Here is a 17,863-nt window from a genome sequence, read left to right as displayed (position 1 = left end):
TTAGATATAACGAAGGGAGACATGAAAAACAGACATCGTGTTGTTTTCATATGGATTACTTTATCACAGAATATCTGTTTTCGGCAGCACTTGTTTAGTTTTAAAGTAGACATGTCAAGCTTTCTATAGATATCTCTATCATGTCTCTTCGTTGAGTATTCACGGAGTTACACTTCATTTTAATGACGTTTTTGTAAATTAAGATCAGCGCAGACAGGCTGTAGACAGCACACATACTGATAAGACGCTCGGGAGAAAACAAACACATAACTTCATAATCATACTTCGCGTTGTGATTCGGAGATGCTCGTTGGTCTAAATAAAGTTGGTAATGAACCCTCTTTTATGGCCAAACGCTTTGAAAATCCCGCCGTGTACTCACCGAGATTAGAAAAGCAGTCATCAGTGAAATGTTGTGAACACAACAAGGATTTGTTGTACTGCTCTGGTATTGTGGTAAAAATGAATTTTAGCCATTGGTTCTTCTGTTCTTCATTCTTTGGCAGTGAAAATAAAACAAACTTGCCTTTACAATTAAAAACACTGTCTCCTCGACAGGATGCTATCACACCAACCAGAGCGTTTGTGTGGGGGGTGGGGCAGGTCAGAGTTCCATTTCTCCCAACACGGTAGGCGGAGATTATTATACAAAGTGTTCCTAGTGACGTACATAGAGATGGGCAAAAGATTTGAAATCTATAACGACTCGTTTCAGCGATTCAGAGTCGACTCCTTACTTTAGAAGCCAATAACTTTATAAATCGTGTACTTTTTGGTTTAATTACTTTGCACATTGTTTACACTGATGGACAGCTACATCATACACTGTAATACAGGTAATTTTTGATTTCCCATCTGTGTGGCTCTTTAATGATCTCATGAACCACTGACAACTCCCAAAAAAACTGGTTTGTAAATAAATTAATAATTTATACATTATAAAAAGTATGTAAAAAAAGTATGTAAATACAACGATTGCACTTTGCTCAAGAACAAAACATTTTAAGCTGTATTTATGAACTGCTTAATAATCTCTATTAAAGGAGTGCTATTATGCTTTTTCACTTTTTCAACTTTAGTTAGTCTGTTGCTGTTTCAGCATAAAAAATGTCTGCAAAGTTACAAAGCTCAAAGTCTGATTCAAAAGGAAATATTTTATTTAACAATTTTTTTTCAAAAACACTTTTCAAAAACTACAACGAACAACTTGTTTGGACTACAACAAATATTTTCCGGGATTTGTGATATATATACAAATATCGACAAATTGGATGAGACTTGGTTGAACTGCACTAGAGAAGGCAATGAGTGTGATATATATGTAATTGACTATGAAGGCCGGGTGAAGAAAAATAAAAATGTATTAATATATTCAGGTGTGCAGTATTATTAAGCATGTTTTCCTTTACTGATAAAATGAGCCAAAAAAGAGGTTTAACTCAGACTGAAAATTTATTAAATCCCCATGAGAAATATTCAAAATTAGAGCAATACAGTAATTGCAAAGTTAAGACATGAGTCAGAAGGGTCATAAAGAAAAAAAAAATACAGGTGGGGAAGAACAGAAATACGTTAACTGCAAAATAATTAAGAATTAAAGTGAAGAATTATGTGTGAAACTATCAGGGAGCATTAAGTCAACAGCGCCACCATTTTTCAGACCTGCAACTTCCCTGGAGTCTCCAGAATTACAAGGTGTCAGGTGCTGAGAGACTTTGCTTGAGTAAAAAAAAAAGACTTAGAATAACATAAAGTATTGTGAAATAGCCTACTATATATTAAGACTTTTTTATATACAGTATTGTTCAAAATAATAGCAGTACAATGTGACTAACCAGAATAATCAAGGTTTTTCGTATATTTTTTTATTGCTACATGGCAAAAAAGTTACCAGTAGGTTCAGTAGATTCTCAGAAAACAAATGAGACCCAGCATTCATGATATGCACGCTCTTAAGGCTGTGCAATTGGGCAATTAGTTGAATTAGTTGAAAGGGGTGTGTTCAAAAAAATAGCAGTGTGGCATTCAATCACTGAGGTCATCAATTTTGTGAAGAAACAGGTGTGAATCAGGTGGCCCCTATTTAAGGATGAAGCCAACACTTGTTGAACATGCATTTGAAAGCTGAGGAAAATGGGTCGTTCAAGACATTGTTCAGAAGAACAGCGTACTTTGATTAAAAAGTTGATTAAAGAGGGGAAAACCTATAAAGAGGTGCAAAAAATGATAGGCTGTTCAGCTAAAATGATCTCCAATGCCTTAAAATGGAGAGCAAAACCAGAGAGACGTGGAAGAAAACGGAAGACAACCATCAAAATGGATAGAAGAATAACCAGAATAGCAAAGGCTCAGCCAATGATCACCTCCAGGATGATCAAAGACAGTCTGGAGTTACCTGTAAGTACTGTGACAGTTAGAAGACGTCTGTGTGAAGCTAATCTATTTTCAAGAATCCCCCGCAAAGTCCCTCTGTTAAAAAAAAGGCATGTGCAGAAGAGGTTACAATTTGCCAAAGAACACATCAACTGGCCTAAAGAGAAATGGAGGAACATTTTGTGGACTGATGAGAGTAAAATTTTTCTTTTTGGGTCCAAGGGCCACAGGCAGTTTGTGCAACAAGTCCTCCAACTCATACGACCGTATGGGTCGTTTGTCACTATCCATAAATACGACCCACACGAGCGTTCTCTAAATTAGCGCCCCTATTGGCAACAGGAGGTATGATAAATGAACTTTCGCCTAAATGCATTGTGGGTTTATTTTAACATGTTTGCTATTTGCGTTTTGAATTGTTTGATTTAAACTCTCCCAGATGTTCGTGGATTTTGATGATATGGATTTTAGATGACTTCGAGACATGTACAGGTAAGGTTTTCTCCCGTCTCATAAAGTAGTCGATCGTTTATGAATAATATGAGTTTTTATTTTCAAATCGATACTGGACACTGTATGTCCTATTAAACCAGTTTGACGTTCAAATCATTTAATCGAAATCTGCAGCTTTATAAAGTTAGTTTTCATTGTGATATTCGTTTGAAATTCGCCTGTGGTGGAAAGAGGTCATGTAAAAGTCGCGCATTTACCATGTTTTTACCATAGTAACATGTCGCTGAACCATGTCACGTGTTATAAAACCTCAGTAACCACAACTCAATGTATCTCCCGTCATAACTGTAGTTTTACTTTGGTATTTGTAGTATAAACACGTTACCATGCTTTTCACCACAGTAACTGTGCTTATTGTGTACTCTTTAGTTAAGTAACACATTTGCCATGCCTTTAATACCTTTTTGTAATGTAATTGTGATTCAGTGTTTTTTTTCTTTTCAGTTTTGCAGTTTCTTCATATCACATACATCTCCAGCTCCTACAACAACATTCAGTGTCCAGCAGCTCTTTATGATGCTCTCTCTCTCTCTCTCTCTCTCTCTCTCTCTCTCTCTCTCTCTTTCTCTCTCACTCTCTCTCTCTCTCTCTCTCTCTCTCATTTTCCTTTCCTATTTTTCTGAACTGTAATTCATAAATAAGTCACACATATTTTTCTTTCTTTCTCTTGTTCATCATGGCATATTTTCACAGCTCAGAATCAGATTTTGATCAGTTCTTGTATTAACAGGGAACTTGTACTCGAAGCTCAACTTGAAGAAGTTTTCAGTGAAGATGAAGTCCTTCAAAGGTTCGACACAGGTAATGTTGAAGATATGTAGTTATAACTGATTTACTTTAATTAATTTATCCTTACTTTATGTTAATAACCTTCCTTATAGTCCTTCCTTTCAAATATTTTGTTCACAGATCATTTCTAACACACTGTCTAAACATGTATGTATTAAAACAACAACAACAACTTGTTACTTTTTCTTTATTCCAGCTGAAAAGGAAGACCATGGGCCTGTCAAACCTTGTTTGTGGAGAGGGATGAATTTGACCATCTTGTGTGTTTACGGAGAAGACCAAAAGCTGCTAAGGCAGATATTTCCAGAGGTACGTCTGTGTTGATCTGAGCACCTCGACAGAACTTTACTGCAGTTACATTTTGCACCGAATTTTATGTTTTTTACTTTTTTAAATACCTCACGACCCCATCAGTACAAACCCTGTGATATGTCAAAGTATTAATAATTCAAACAATTTCAGCAAATTCATATGATATTGTACAAGCGTACTCTCCAGCTTTTCCTCCTGCTGTCATTGACCATCGCCTCAGCTCTCATGCAGACTGTGTCCATTTTAAGTAGTCAGAGCGTTATATCCTAAAGTTTATATTGAGTCCACTGTATTCTTTATTAGCACCGTCTTAACCCGTTCTAACAGTACATGATATCTGTCCGCACCTCACAGTCTGCCTTTATTTCCATGTTGATTTTAATTGAACACGTCTGTTTAAAAGCAAGTCAGGAAATGCTGTGTAACTTGTCATGTGACACATCAGATCTTCAGTTAATTTGGCCAAATTAGATCATTTAAGGCTGTTCACACCAAGAATAGTAACTACAATAACTATTTTAGCATCCACACCAACATCAACCAATGATAAAGTTATGTTTATTAATATACACACTGCAGCGACGTTGATGTCTGCCACTTTAAATGATCAAGCTTTTGAAATGTGCATTTTGATTGACTGTTTAATGTTCATCAGCTGGAAAATATATTCCACTGATGTTGTTCCTCTGTGTCATTAAGTATGGACTCATCCTTGGTATGAAGAGGTCTTTAAACTGCTTACAACAATCCTGCTGCATGTTATAGTGTAGAAAATAATTGAGAATAATATAGCTTGAAGATACAGCTTTCTTCCCTCTCATTTTGTTAAACTCAAACGCAAGATTTTGCCTTTCTTTGCTTGTTTGTCTTCATCTTAGTCCTTTACTCTCTCCACTCACTCACACATTCTCTCTTGCTCTGTTGTAAGGTACAAACAGAGCGGATGGTTGCATGATGGCCTCTTTCAGGTTTGTCAACTGAATGTCTACTAGTGTGGCTCAGCAAGTTCCTGTCATGATCAGCCCTCTCCAAGAAAGGTTTGTAGAAAATTGTAATCAATATTCATTTAATCCTCTAACCTGAATCTTTTGGTGAATTTACTTAATTATATCTGTCTTAATTCATATGTAATAAGCAATAGTAATTAAACATGGGGTTAATAGACATATTTTTGTTTTACAGCTGAAGAGCAAAAACACAAAGAACATCAGTCCTGTTGGGGATGAGGAATGAACATGGCTCTATTGTGCCCAAACAGAAAAGAGTGAAAAGGTGCTCATCCCCATTGATGTGTCTGTATTCAAGCAATGCATTAGTACAGCATATGATGTTGATCTCTATTCAAGTCAGCAATTATCATTTTTCACATATACATCTTTTTATAAGTCCTAGAATGAACAAATCATCAGGGCATCATTTCTGGAATTTGGGCAGAAAATGACTGAATATGGTGAGTACTGACACCTGCACCTGTATTCACCAAAACTATTTTTCTTATGGACTTACAGTTTTTGAAGGAGGATGAAGTCAGTTGATGGAGAAATGAAGAACGAGATGTGTTGTATATGAAGACTTCAGATGCAAAAGCCTTTAAGTTCTGTATGAAATGTTCTTCTAAGAAGAATTTTAGAAGAAAACTTCAGGTGGAACTTAGATGCCTTTGCATCTGAAGTCTTCATATGTACTATGAGTTTTCAATACATAACTGATTTGTTATGACTGTTTTTATTATTTTCTACTTGTACAGAAAGACTGCAGTAGAAGGAAAGCTGGTACTGAGAACATTTGTCTTCACTCCAGACTAAAGAGAAGCGGGTCTGAGGCCAGAGATGGAGGAGTCAATGGTCACCAAATGCAGCGCTGCAGCCTGAAACTGTGAAGACTGAATTCCCAAACAGCTGTGTGACTGCACAGATGTTACGGCCATAAAAGAAACTTCACAACTGAGAGCCCATACCTCCAACAACCTTCAACAGGAATCAATGGTATGTCCATTACAACAATTCTAAATAATAATAATATATAATTGACACAATGATTTTGTCTCTCCAGGACATCTACGCAAGGTTTTTCTTTTGTTGAGGACCGTCAGAGACTCCAGCCACACGAGCCATGGATTGCTCTCAACATCACCATCAGACAGACATTATCACAGAACCAGCACCAGCAGACTGCAAAACAAGTTCCTTCAACAGGCAATCAGACTGAACTGAACTCGTACCAGTAACACCACACACACACACATACACACACCAGCAGCCTCATACTGTGTGCACTGCACTCTATCAGCTACACTGACTGGACTCTGACTCACTATTATTCTGCAACCTGATATTCTGTTTGCACTAATTCATACTGTACTGAAAGTGAAAGTGACGTGACATACAGTCAAGTATGGTGACCCATACTCAGAATTTGTGCTCTGCATTTAACCCATCCGAAGTGCACACACACAGAGCAGTGAACACACACACACTGTGAACACACACCCGGAGCAGTGGGCAGAGGTATATCTACAGTATACAGTGATTGTTGTTAATTGTTTTCATTTTGTTCTCTCTGTATAGTATAGTATTGCACTATATTTTCTACCTGTATTGAGCTCTTATGTATACGGTTTATATTTTTGATACTGTATATGTGTTGCAAATATATTCAGTACTTGTCATGCTGCAGTTTGCAGAAAAGCATTTTACCACCTGTATACTTGCATTCATGGTATTGTGATAATAAAATGATTTGATTTGAATTGGTCACATGACTTGTTCATCAGTTGTATTGTTGTGCTGGATAACAATTGCAAATTGTTTATGACATTGAAGAAGATCATGATAGAGACATGGATTTGAAGAAAACCAGGAGAGCTCTGATGATGAGAAGGAAACTGGATGTGATTCTTTGGTGCTCAAGACATTTCACCATGCCTTCATCTGGGTTTCTTCATCTGATTAAAATAAAATGGTTTTAATGTAACCCATTTTTATTTCACTTGAATATAATTTGTCTTAATATGCTTCTTTATCTGTCTTCATGCTGCATCCTAGTAAAATATTGCGTATGGTGTTGGATAATCAAGTATGGTGAATATTCTGTACTAGAGATGGTTTTTTGGTAGATACACCATTTAATTTTGTAAACAACACATATAATCACCATGGTTGTTTTGATGAAGACATGAACATTTAGTAATATTAATGAAATTCAGTTAGATGAAGAGCTGCATTAGAAGAGACTGCATGGACTTCATGCACAACTGAAGGTGATGAATCAAGGAAAGATCAACATGAATCCTGTTCTGTATTATAATGAAGATGTTCATGCACATTACTGATGTCTAGCTCCTGAGCAGGACAAAGATGAGACATTCTTTACAGAGATTTATGAATTAGGTATTTTATATTATGATTCTTTAAATTGCATGAATTGTATGGAACCATAAACTGCACACTGTCACACATTGTCTTACTGAATGACACATTGGCCTTGTCTGATGAAATGTCAGAATATGTATTTGTTGTCTTTGTTTACTATTAGCACTGTATTATTGCTCTTGATCTTATGAAATAAATTGAGCTCTTTCCAAATGGGCACTTATGTTGATTTTCTGGTGTCTTAATTCTAAGATAACTATGACTTCCAACTTACATAATGGTATGCTTTTGAAAAGACAACCTACAAAATGTGTCTCAACAGTTTGTTGCCAATGATGAGAATAGAGCTGTGCATTTTTTTCCTGCCCTTCCATCCCCAGGGGCCCAGTAGAGTCCCCTTGAAGAGCAAAACAATTAACATTCCAAATGGCTGTAAATCAAAATCTGATTATAGTTTCAAAAAGAAAATTGGTAGGACAACTCATTATGCTATGTTTACTAAATAATGTTTGGCACAGCTTTCAAACATTCATAGAAAAGTGCTATACATGTGTTTATAAAAGTACTCTTAGTAAAATAAAAAATGTCAGCCTGCCTCTCACATATGTCATATAACTTTGCACAATAAACATGCTTAGATATCCCTTTGTTTAAAAAAAGAAGTATTTTTCACAATTTCATTATTAAACATTTTAAACTACATTGCCCATAAGCCTTAGCCATTCTATCGATGGAAAGTGAAAGTCATGGCGCTGTTTTTTGTAGTTCAATTAAGTTATGTTCAGGTTTAAGGTTAGGATCTCGGTAAAGAGGTAATTTCACAAAATATAGCAATGCACCATTGTTAACTGAAGGTACTATTGACGTAATAATTACAGCAAAATTTACTTTGCAACATTAAACGTTTTTTAATTTGGGCTAAAAGAAAGTCCAGTCACAGCGAGTCCTCGAGTGCCAAGTGGATTTCAAAGCCAATGAAAATCCAGTTGAGCAGAAGCGACACCCTTACTTGTCCATATACGGCCATTCATGACAGGCTTTTCCGGGTTCTTGTGGTGAATTTATTTTCACCCACTAAATATAAAACTAAAATGACGGATTTGCATTGTGGGGTAAACCTGATTCAGCAATAGATTTGTTGATTACAGTTATTTATTTTCAAACAAGGGCCTCATATTTGCGATTATACACATTCTTTACCCTAATATTAATGTACAATATTTAAGCTCAACATTTTTGCATATACTGTATGAAAAAATAATATTATATTTATATATTTATAGTGTATTAAATGTATACATTTAATCACTTGTGTGTTTTTTGGAGATGTATTTACAATCTTGCAATTTTTAGCTCTACCAGTTAAACTACAGAAAAAAAGGAAAATAATAATAAAAATAAATAAATAAATACAATTTAAAAAACACAGGGATAATTTTTTTTTAGTAATTTCCATATCAGTGTTTATTGATATGTCAAACTTTTCAGACAAACAATGCAAATAACACCATTCTTTCTCTCTAGTTTGTCACTATGAAGAAATAAAAACAAAAAAATAATATATTATTGTGAAATATAACAACTTTTAAAAATTACTGATTGATAAAGTAACTAATAGGTACAGACAGAATTATGTAATAGAAAATCCCTTTAAAACTAAATTGGCTAATATAAAAATATATATATAAAATAAAAAAATGAATAAATAAATAAAAATTGTCAATTTGTTTGCAGAGAAGTTTATAAAATGCCAAATAATATTTTTACAAACCAGGAGTTGCAAGGCACCAGCTGAAATCATATTCTTTTCTTTCATTTAAAAGTGATTAACTAATTAGAAAAATATTGTTAAGACTAATATTTCACATGATTACCTCTTAATCTCTTGTAATCACTGATCGCTTCTGTTGTGAACATATGCAAGACAAACTAAAACGGTTATTAATAATTATATTTTATAAATCATTTTCAGCTGGAAAATGCATTTCTATCATTAAATGACCTTAAAGGTCACACACACACACACACACACACACATATATATATATATATATATATATATATATGGCATATAGAATACAGTAGGTGGGATGGTGATAGTGACAGGAGTGTTCACAGTAGAGATGGGAGTGTTGACTAGAGGAGAAATAATACAAGTAGACATGCTAACGACTGAGAGCAGATGTGCCACACAAGAGAGAGTGATGTGGATGCTTTTGGAAGGGCTGCTATTGTGGAGAGCTGATGGAGAAGGACTCAGTAATCTGTCAGAAATCCTGCAAGACAGGAAAAAATTGAATTTATAACATGATGAATAATTAAAACATTGACAACAAATGAAAGTGACGTGACATACAGCCAAGTATGGTGACCCATACTTAGAATTCTTGTTCTGCATTTAACCCATCCAAAGTGCACACACACAGCAGTGAACACACACACACGGAGCAGTGGGGATCATTTATGTTACGGTGCCCGGTGAGCAGTTGGGGGCAGCGCAAAAAAAGTCGTATTGCCGGGCCGAGACTCAAACCCACAACTTTATGGTTAAGAGTCAAACTTTCTAAGCACTAAGCCACGACTTCCCCCTAGCAACGGGCTAGTGGTTAAAGACAACATAACTGCAGCGTGTATAATAATAAACAGAACTTTATAATTTGTTGGTAGCGATGCTAAAATAGTCATTATAGTTATTGTTCTTGTTGTAAACACCTTTAAATGATCTAATTTGGTCAAATAAATTAAAGACCTGGGGCCGGTTGCATAAACTGCTTAAACTAATTTTTAAAAAAGTTAGCCATATAATTTGATTTACTCTAGACTTGTCATAATTGTTTAAAGTCAGTTACAAAAACATAGATTGGTCCAATTTTACTAAGAAATATGATTATCTCTTGGTTAACTGCTAGTTGGTCACAGTCTTAACATAATAGCTATGTTTACGCAACCGGCCCCTTTTGTGTCACATGACAAGTTACACAGCATTTCCTGACACAGTCTGCATGAGAGCTGAGGCGATGGTCAATGACAGCAGGAGGAAAAGCTGGAGAGTACGCTTGTACAATATCATATGAATTTGCTGAAATTGTTTGAATTATTAATACTTTGACATAGCACAGGGTTTGTACTGATGGGGTCGTGAGGTATTTAAAAAAGTAAAAAACATAAAATTCGGTGCAAAATGTAACTGCAGTAAAGTTCTGTCGAGGTGCTCAGATCAACACAGACGTACCTCTGGAAATATCTGCCTTAGCAGCTTTTGGTCTTCTCCGTAAACACACAAGATGGTCAAATTCATCCCTCTCCACAAACAAGGTTTGACAGGCCCATGGTCTTCCTTTTCAGCTGGAATAAAGAAAAAGTAACAAGTTGTTGTTGTTGTTTTAATACATACATGTTTAGACAGTGTGTTAGAAATGATCTGTGAACAAAATATTTGAAAGGAAGGACTATAAGGAAGGTTATTAACATAAAGTAAGGATAAATTAATTAAAGTAAATCAGTTATAACTACATATCTTCAACATTACCTGTGTCGAACCTTTGAAGGACTTCATCTTCACTGAAAACTTCTTCAAGTTGAGCTTCGAGTACAAGTTCCCTGTTAATACAAGAACTGATCAAAATCTGATTCTGAGCTGTGAAAATATGCCATGATGAACAAGAGAAAGAAAGAAAAATATGTGTGACTTATTTATGAATTACAGTTCAGAAAAATAGGAAACGAAAATGAGAGAGAGAGAGAGAGTGAGAGAGAAAGAGAGAGAGAGAGAGAGAGAGAGAGAGAGAGAGAGAGAGAGCATCATAAAGAGCTGCTGGACACTGAATGTTGTTGTAGGAGCTGGAGATGTATGTGATATGAAGAAACTGCAAAACTGAAAAAAAAAAACACTGAATCACAATTACATTACAAAAAGGTATTAAAGGCATGGCATTGTGGTTAATGATTTTTAACTACAAATACCACAGTAAAACAGTTATCATGGTAAAAAAAAAAATATGGTAAGTGTTGTGGTCACTGGTCATTTCAGATTCGTTGCGATTGCCACACATTCGTTCACTGGCATTCACAACATATTTGTAAAGAAAACGTCAAACTGCACTTACTTTGACATTAATTGCAGACAATCAGAACAGTACCTTAAAAAATAAACCATAAAATAAAATTGTTTACAAACCTGGACAACAACGCATGGTAAGATGTTGGGTCACGCCTCCTTTTTTTGGGTGGTAACGATGGTAACGACAGTCAAAGGTCATTTGATGACGACACACCCGACAAACGAGACTGTCGTAATACGGCCGCTAGAGGGCGCTTGATTTTAAAACGTAATAATAGGTCGTAATATGCTGCTTGCACAAACGACCTATTTGGTCGTTTTTAAGAGGAGGACAGTCTCAGTTTGTGAGACGACCCCCAAACTCTGAATTCAAGCCACAGTACACAGTGAAGACAGTGAAGCATGGAGGTGCAAACATCATGATATGCGCATGTTTCTCCTACTATGGTGTTGGGCCTATTTATCGCATACCAGGGATCATGGATCAGTTTGCATATGTTAAAATACTTGAAGAGGTCATGTTGCCCTATGCTGAAGAGGACATGCCCTTGAAATGGTTGTTTCAACAAGACAATGACCCAAAACACACTAGTAAACGGGCAAAGTCTTGGTTTCAAACCAACAAAATTAATGTTATGGAGTGGCCAGCCCAATCTCCAGACCTTAATCCAATTGAGAACTTGTGGGGTGATATCAAAAATGCTGTTTCTGAAGCAAAACCAAGAAATGTGAATGAATTGTGGAATGTTGTTAAAGAATCATGGAGTGGAATAACAGCTGAGAGGTGCCACAAGTTGGTTGACTCCATGCCACACAGATGTCAAGCAGTTTTAAAAAACTGTGGTCATACAACTAAATATTAGTTTAGTGATTCACAGGATTGCTAAATCCCAGAAAAAAAAAATGTTTGTACAAAATAGTTTTGAGTTTGTACAGTCAAAGGTAGACACTGCTATTTTTTTGAACACACCCCTTTCAACTAATTGCCCAATTTCACAGCCTTAAGAGCGTGCATATCATGAATGCTGGGTCTTGTTTGTTTTCTGACAATCTACTGAACCTACTGGTAACTTGTTTGCCACGTAGCAATAAAAAATATACTAAAAACCTTGATTATTCTGGTTAGTCACATTGTAGTGCTATTATTTTGAACAATACTGTATAGGCTTTATGGACAGATAGGTTTTGAATGACTCTTGAAGGACCAACACCACATCCTCTTGTACGACTGTTTGAAGAATTTATCTGGCAGTAAGTTTTAGGAGCAAATTTTTATTCCATCTCTTATTCATTTCCTGAAGATGTTACTCCTCTGGAACTGCTTGGTGACTTCAGCATCCACCTAGATAAACGCCAGGCTGTTGACTTCAACACACGAACATCTTCTAAAGCTACTCACAAATCAGGCAACCAACTGGACCTCATCTATACACCCTGTTGTTTCGTGGACAACACTTTATTTGCTCCACTGCACACCTCAGAGCACTTCCTCATTACTGCTAACCTCGCACTTACTCCTGAAGTGACACTCCAATGCAGGTCACCTTTCGACGGAACCTACGCTCACTCTCTCCATCTCGCCTATCTTCTGTGGTTACATCCTTACTTCCTTCACCCTCTCAGTTTTCAGCTCTGGACACAGTGCTACCGACACACTTTGCTCCACTCTAACCTCTTGCTTGGACAACTTTTGCCCATTTTCATCTAGACAAACACGCACCACCCCATCTGCTCCCTGGCTGTACGATGTTCTCCGTAACATCGCTCTAAACTCAGGGCTGCAGAGAGGAAATGGCATAAATCAAAAAACTCTACCGACCTCTGTGTATATCAGTCTCTCCTCTCTTCCTTCTCTGCAAATGTCTTCACTGCTAAAACATCATACAACTACAACAAAATTTACAACTGTTGTGACTTTCGCAAACTCTTCAAAACTTTCTCTTCTCTTTTTAATCTGCCTCCAGCTCCTCCTCCATCGACTCTTACAGCTGACGACTTCGCAGTTTTCTTCACAAATAAGACGCGAACCATTAATGACCAATTCTACAAACTGCAGACTGAGGATAACTTCACAACGACGAATGCACTCTCTCTTTCCTCCTCCTCTCCACTCTCAGAGACAGACTTTCCAAACTTATCCTGTCCAATCATCCTATTACTTGTCCACTTGATCCAATCCCCACTCACCTCCTTCAAGCGATTTCTTCTTCAGTCATACCTTCACCTTCTCACATTATCAACACCTCTCTTCACTGTGGAACATTTCCATCAGCATTTAAGCAGGCTCGGGTAAGCTCAATGCTTAAGAAACCATCTGTAAATCCAGCACTTTCTAGAAAAATACTGACCAGTATACCTTCTTCCATTCATTGCAAAGACACTTGAGCGAGTTGTGTTCAACCAGCTCTCTATGTTTCTTGTACAGAACAACCTCCTGGACAGAAACCAATCTGGCTTCAAAAGTGGCCACTCAACTGAGACTGCCCTGCTCTTGGTTACTGAAGCCCATGCGATTGGCAAGAGCAGCTTCCAAATCCTCAGTACTCATCTTGCTGGATCTGTCTGCTGCTTTTGGAACTGTTAATCACATGATTCTACTGCACGTGGTTGCGATCCGACAGTGTGTTCCAGGAGCAGTGCGTCTGCAGCAGAGCCGCGATCGTTTACGTACCGAGTCTATTTTTGCTGTGCTGCATGCGCTGAATTAAAGTGGGGTTTTAACTCGGAGGGAGTGTCAGCCACATTAAAAAAGTTAACAGCTTAAGTCATTTGTGGATTAATGCGTAATGGAGACGCAAACCGTTTAAAACGATTCAGTTAGATTTGGTGAACTGGTTCAAAAAGATCAGGTTACATCGAATGATTAATTCGCGAACTGGATATCACTAAACTGCTTTGATTTGAACTCTCTCACAACAGACACGGAAGAGAAGACAATGCTGAATAAAGTCATAGTTTTTGCTATTTTTGGACCAAAATGTATTTTCGATGCTTCAAAATATTCTAACTGACCCTCTGATGTCACATGGATTACTTTGATGATGTTTTTCTTACCTTTCTGGACATGGACAGTATACCGTACACACAGTTTCAATGGAGAGACTGAGAGCTCTCAGACTAAATCTAAAATATCTTAAACTGTGTTCCAAAGATAAATGGAAGCCTTGACCCCAGCCTCAGTCCATTCCTGAATCTATTTTGCGTGACAATCCTCATAAGGCTGCAGTTATCTCAGTTGGTTTTGCATCTTTTTCTTTCATACTTTTTCCTTCCACTCAACTTTCTGTTAACATACTTGGATACAGCACTCTGTGAACAGCTAGCTTCTTTAGCAATTAATGTTTGTGGCTTATTGTCCTTGTGAAGGGTGTCAATGATTGTCTTCAGGACAACTGTCAGATCAGCAATCTTCCCCATGATTGTGTAGCCAAGTGAACCATACTGAGAGACCGTTTTAAAGGCTCCGGGAACCTTTGCTGGTGTTTTGAGTTGATTAGCTGATTGGCATGTCACCATATTCAATTTTGTTGAGATAGTGAATTGGTGGGTTTTTGTTAAATGTGAGCCAAAATCATCACAATTACAGTTTTTCTAGGTCGCTTTGGTACATTTCTCGAATCAAACTCACAATTTGCAAAACAGTAAGTTCATTTCTCAAAACAACTCGTACAAATAGCAAAACACCATGGATTACCTGCAAAAGCCAATCTGCTGCTCAAAATCCTTAGTTAATCGCTCAAAAATAAATATCCGTGTCAATGAGCATGTCAGTATGGAGCCAAAAGAGTCTCAATAAAGATAAATGCACACACTGCATTCACATATGCACACATAGGATTCATACATGCACACACATAATTCATAAAAACACACACAGGATACACAAATGCGCACAAAATTCAGAAATGCACACACAAAATTTAAAAAGCACAGAAGATTCACAAATGCATACAAAATTCAGAAATACACACAACATTTACATATCCACTCAAGATTCACAAATGCACAGGACAAGATTCAGAAATGTATTTCTGATGCACACACACATACATTTTGATTTACAAACTGCTTGTGGTCTGTGAACTACACTGCATTTGTGTGTGAATTTTGAGACTCCTCTGACTTGGCTAGACACACAAATGCCTTTTTTTAAACAGGGAATGATCTGCAGCCAATCAGATATCTCCATTGTTTTAGCCAATCACAAGAATGCACCCCACGTGGGGGATTGTTTACTTATAAGCCAATCAGCAAACGACTCACTTTCCTCAGCGAACGATTCACTTGACTCACGCAGCGAACGACTCCCTTTCCTCAGCGAACGACTCACTTACCTTACGCAGCCGGCGACCCACTTTGCGCAGCCGGACACCCACTTTGTGCAGCAGGAGACTCACTTTCCGCAGCCGGAGAGTCACTTTCTTCTCGCAGCGAACGACTCACTTTCCTCATCGAACGACTCACTTTCCTCACGAGTCACGCAGCGAACGACTCACTTTCCTCAGCGAACGATTCACTTTCCTCACGAGTCACGCAGCGAACGACTCACTTTCCTCAGCGAACGATTCACTTTCCTCACGAGTCACGCAGCGAGCGACTCACTTTCTTCAGCGAACGATTCACATTCCTCACGCAGCGAAGTTGAGCAAACGACTCACGATCCTCACGCAGCTGGAAACCCACTTTTCGCAGCCGGAGAGTCACTTTCCTCTCTCAGCGGACCACTGACTCTCTCTTCATGTAGGGACCGAATATTATAATTAAAGTGACTTCTATATTGCATCCAAAAGAACATTTATATATATTTAAATATTCAAAAAGGTGTATTTTTTTTTTACTTTCATTAAAATATTTCAATAAAATGAAATAATTGCCTATTGCAAATTTATGAATCCATGGTTAACTTTTATTCTGCAGTCACTGGGCTATATGTATTGAGACATTTTTTTATTTATATTTTGTAAAAAATAATAAAACATAAACCTGAATTGTAATCATTCTAAACATCTGTATTTTCATAAATAAGTAGGCTATAATATGCTGCACCACATGCATATCTTGCTGTGTGAACGCGTTCGTGTGATTGGCTTATAAGTAAACAATCCCCCACTGTGGAGTGCGTTCTTGTGATTGGCTAAAACAAGGGAGATATCTGATTGGTTGCTGATCATTCCCTGTTTAAAAAAAGGCATTTGTGTGTCTAGCCAAGTCAGAGGAGTCTCAAAATACACACAAATGCAGTGAAGTTCACAGACCGCAAGCAGTTTGTAAATCAAGATATATGTGTGTGTGCATCAGAAATACATTTCTGAATCTTGTCCTGTGCATTTGTGAATCATGAGTGCATTTGTAAATATTGTTTGCATTTCTGAATTGTGTGTTTATTTCTGAATTTTGTGTGCATTTGTGAATTTTGTATGCATTTGTGAATCTTCTGTGCTTTTAAAATTGTGTGTGTGCATTTGTGAATTTTGTGCGCATTTGTGTATCCTGTGTGTGTATTTATGAATTATGTGTGTGCATGTATGAATCCTATGTGTGCATATGTGAATGTAGTGTGTGCATTTATCTTTATTGAGACTCTTTTGGCTCCATATGTCAGTGCCATCGGAATGATAAGTCATTAGCCGCGTCCGAAATCGCATACTTCCATACAATATAGTAGGCAAAAAACAGTATGCGAAGCAAGTAGTATGTCCGAATTCTCAGTATTCGAAAAACAGTAGGCGAGATGTACCCGGATGGCCTACTACTTCCGGCCGAATTCCGTAGTATGCATAGGATGGACACTTCTCTATCCCATGAGGCACCGGGAGAGGGCTCGTCATACTCATATTCGAAAATAACGGAAAAATCGGAGGATCGTGACGCCGCTGTTTTGAAGTGTAAGTACCTTATGGATAAACGCCGTTCATTGTGGTTAAAGTGTACTTGTTTAACATAATCCAAGTAAACGACTGATTTGTTAAAGCTTTACACATTGTAAACTGATGAGACTATTTTGTAAATTGAGTTTAAAAATATGTTTAATAATCATTATCGATCAGAGGCTGTGCTTCAGCTTGTTAAGGCTGCTTTCTACAGACGGCTCGTTAAGTAATTTAATGATATAAAGTTACAAAATTTTAAGTAATTGAAACGAGTTAATTTACATTTTACGAGTGTTGATATTTTGATAAAAAAATGTTGGATAACTTACAAGGCGTAAATCATCAGTAATGTGTAATGTGTAAATCCTGTTCTGATGTTACAGAGACTGATGAACACAATCTTGTTCTCATCCACTGATGAAACCCTATTCGCTGGAAAGCATAATTCAGTAAGTATATAAATTAAAATTAATCTTAACTACACACACTCTTTACATGTATTTATGTTAGGATCATCAATGATTTATGCTGTTTTTTATATATTATAATATGAATTTCCAGGTATTTCCAGTTGC

The 17,863-nt window shown here is 37.0% G+C and overlaps 1 protein-coding gene and 1 long non-coding RNA gene across 4 annotated transcripts in view; both read left to right on the top strand.

Moving 5' to 3' along the window:
- Positions 1-17,863, top strand: part of LOC113060401 (serine/threonine-protein kinase D3-like) — a 131,173-nt gene that overhangs the window by 96,990 nt on the left and 16,320 nt on the right. The gene's annotated exons all lie outside the window — the stretch shown is intronic.
- On the top strand, positions 3,923-6,160 carry LOC113060403 (uncharacterized). 2 transcript variants are annotated; one of them, XR_003278244.1, is made up of 5 exons: positions 3,923-3,984; positions 4,916-5,024; positions 5,374-5,437; positions 5,735-5,972; positions 6,040-6,160. It is a non-coding gene; the product is annotated as an uncharacterized LOC113060403 (long non-coding RNA). The 2 variants fall into 2 exon arrangements; XR_003278243.1 differs by lacking the exon at positions 5,374-5,437 and adding an exon at positions 5,170-5,259 and having other exon boundaries at positions 5,788-5,972.

This window comes from Carassius auratus, chromosome 42 (genome assembly GCF_003368295.1).
Source record: "Carassius auratus strain Wakin chromosome 42, ASM336829v1, whole genome shotgun sequence".
NCBI classification, from domain to species: domain Eukaryota; kingdom Metazoa; phylum Chordata; class Actinopteri; order Cypriniformes; family Cyprinidae; genus Carassius; species Carassius auratus.
The sequence above is the reverse complement of the archived record's forward strand: the minus strand, read 5'-3'. Positions and strand labels throughout refer to the sequence as shown.